Below are 3,415 nucleotides of genomic sequence, written 5' to 3'. Positions count from 1 at the left end.
CAGGCCATCGGAAGGCCGAGTGCCCTCAGCTTCTTCAGGGATCTGCACCTGCTGCCAGAGCTACTGCGACTCGACCGGTGAAGGCCGAGGCCCCGAGGGCTCGGGGAAGAGCCTTTCAGCTGACTGCGGAGGAGGTCCGCGCTGCGCCCGATGTTGTAGCAGGTATGCTGTAATTCACATAATTATTTTAATGTCGAGATGTTATGCTTATGTTATTATACGCGTAGGTACTTTCCTTGTGAACTCTGTGCCTGCCTTAGTGTTATTTGACTCGGGTGCGAGTAGGTCCTTTGCATCTTTGGCTTTTAGTCAGCATATCAGCGTTAGTCGTGAGTCGTTGAGCCGACCTTTGAGAGTTTCTATAGCTGACGAGAGAGTGATTTGTGCCACGGAGGTACTTCGGGAATGCGTGCTAGAGATTTTCGGGGTTGAGTTCCCGATTGACCTGATTCCTATTGCGATGGGTGATGTCTGTGTCATTGTGGGCATGGACTGGTTGAGCCGATTCGGCGGCGTCATCGATTGTGAGCGTCAGCTGGTGACTATACGAGACCCTAGTGGGGGAGTTCTTTCGGTGTACGGCGAGGGTACCCGTTCGGGATCAGCTTTTTGTTCGGCCGCTAGGGCGAGGCAGTGTCTACAGCAGGGCTGTAAGGGTTTTGTGGCGTATGTGATGGATACGCGGGAGGTTTCCGAGAGACCGAGGTCAGTTGAGGAGGTCCCAGTGGTGCGTGAGTTTCCAGATGTTTTCCCCGAGGAGCTGCCGGGAGTACCTCCTGTGAGGCAAGTAGAGTTTGGTATCGACCTGGTTCCGGGGGCCGCGCCTATTGCTAAGGTGCCTTATCGTCTTGCACCTCCGGAGATGCAAGAGTTGTCCTCGCAGCTCCAGGAGTTGCTGGGGAAGGGATTCATTCGGCCGAGCAGCTCGCCGTGGGGAGCACCTATTCTGTTCGTCAAGAAGAAGGATGGTTCACACGGGATGTGCATTGATTACCGGGAGTTGAACAAGTTGACGGTCAAGAACCGTTACCCACTACCGAGGATCGATGATTTATTCGATCAGTTGCAGGGGGCATCTTGGTTTTCCAAGATCGATCTGAGGTCGGGGTACCATCAGGTGAGAGTGCGGGATGAGGACGTCCAGAAGACAGCGTTTAGGATGTGATATGGGCATTATGAGTTCGTGGTGATGCCTTTCGGGCTCACCAACGCCCCGGCTGTGTTTATGGATCTCATGAACAGGGTATGCCGGCCGATGTTGGATCGGTCAGTGATTGTATTTATCGACCATTCATAGGAGGCGAGAAGTAGGTCAACCTTCTCGTGGAGCTCTTTGAGATGCTTCTTTGTCACTAGAGCATCATCCTCCTCGTCACTCTGAACTTGAAACGGACTATAGTAGACCGTATCAAAGTTCATGTGTTCACCACCAAGGTAAGGGTTGTCTCCATCAGAGGCATTTTCGGGAAATGGAGGGGGTGGTGAAGCTGGGGGTGTTGTGGTTTTGGTAGGTTCAGGTTGAGTGGGTGTGGGGTTAAATTTGGGTGGTGGTTGAGTATGGGTAGGTTCGGTTTGTGTTGGTTCGGTTACTGTAGGGGTTTCGGTTACTGGTGGTGTTTCTGTGGCAGTTGTGAAAATGGGTGGAGGTATAGGGAAAGAGGTTGGGGGAATAGTGGGGTTTATGGTCGGAATGGTAGTAGGAATGGTTGGTGGAAGTGAAGCAACTGGGGAATTGTGAAGTTCCATTTCTGGGGTAGGTGACCGAGGTGGTGTGTTGCCTTGTTGAGGGGATTCGTCTCCTTGAGATCCGTCCGAACCCGAACTCTCGCCCTCAGAATCACTGGAAAAGAGGGAATAAGGAGCTTGCGCTTCGGTTGTGTCTTCCTCCTCTTCGGCTGTGGGGACTGTGCCGCCTTTGTCTGTTTCCTCTTCTTGGGAGGACCCTTGGGAGCTTTGGGTGCTTGCTTCCCTTTTTCAGCCTTTTTGCCCCTGTTCACCGGTTTGTCTGCATCGTGAATAGATCTGAGCATATCCGGTGTAAGCTCCCTAGGACAAGTTGGCCTGAATTCCTTGATCGTCCGAATCAACCTGCTTTCAGAGGGGACGTCTCCATACATTGTCTCCGGAATGGAGCCAATGAATGAGAATTTAGATGCATCTGAGAGGATGATCTTCTTGGTGTGAAACGTACCAACAGAAGACATTGATGCACCGTCAGGAGTGGGAACGTCAAACTTGTCCATCGCCCACTTTGTTATCAAAATCCAGAACCGTGCCAACGACACCTCAGAGTGTTGTGATGATGAAGAAAGGCTCTGGATGAGCTGTTGCCATAGGACCAACCCATAGTCCAGGTTAATCCCGTTGTAGACCCCGTACATGATCGACAGGAAGAGGCGACTGGCACCGTCGGATCCTGAGCTCCGTTCCGACAAGCCCTTGAAGAGGACTGTAAATAAGTCGTTCCACTGTGGCGGCAGGCAGGACTTTTTGAACTTAGCGATGGAGGTGAGGACCTCCGTGTACCCCATGTTGTAAAACATGTTATACAGATGGCCAACCGGAATCGTCTCCGGATTAATTCTTGATGGGTCAACAGAAAACCCTAGCATGGTGCAGAAACGTTGGCGAGAAACTGATGTCTTGTGTTCTGCAATTTCGAAGAACACCCTTTCGACTGCCTTGTCGTAATAGGCAGTCGCATAAACCTGCGATAGGGCCACCATGGGCACCGACTCGATCCTGGAGAGAGCTGGAGCGAGTTGGGAGTACTTCAAGCACTCAATAATCGGCGACATGTAGGAATCGTACGCCAAAGGGTTGAGATCGATCACCAGGCATTGCTGTGGACGGATTGGAAGGATCTGTGAAGTAGCGTGAATGGAAGAGGATTCAGCCATTGTTGAAGGTATTAAGAAGAAGATGAACAGTGAATTTTTGGAAGTTTTTGCTCTTTAGAAAATCTGGAGGCAGTAGAAAGGTAAATGAGATTGTAGACGGCCTTTTATAGTGAGGGATTGGAGAGAGAAAAAATCGTTTCAGATCCTCTCTGCGATGATCACGTAGGAGAGAGAGTGTCAGTTCCCTAGGATCACGCCACCCAACAAGCGCCGTTTCAGAAGAAAAACGGTTCACATCCGCACGCGCCTTTAACTGCCAGAAGGATGTCGCTTGGATTTCGCACACACGTCCTTAATGTCAGTAAAAGCATGGGCGATTCAAATTCATACGCGCCCCCTTTTTACCGTCGTTTGAATTTCGATCCTTTTTAACTCCCGCCGAGTCAACAACCTTTCGTCTTATCCTTTTAAACGGCATCTTTTGAATTAAATGCCCACGTGGATTGTTTTTGACCACAACTTCATAATTTACCACGAAGTAATAATACAGCCTGTAAAAGTTAGTAACGGAATTT

This window comes from Lactuca serriola, chromosome 1 (assembly GCF_051521515.1).
Source record: "Lactuca serriola cultivar US96UC23 chromosome 1, Lser_US96UC23_V15, whole genome shotgun sequence".
NCBI lineage: Eukaryota > Viridiplantae > Streptophyta > Magnoliopsida > Asterales > Asteraceae > Lactuca > Lactuca serriola.
This window is presented reverse-complemented; position numbering follows the sequence as displayed.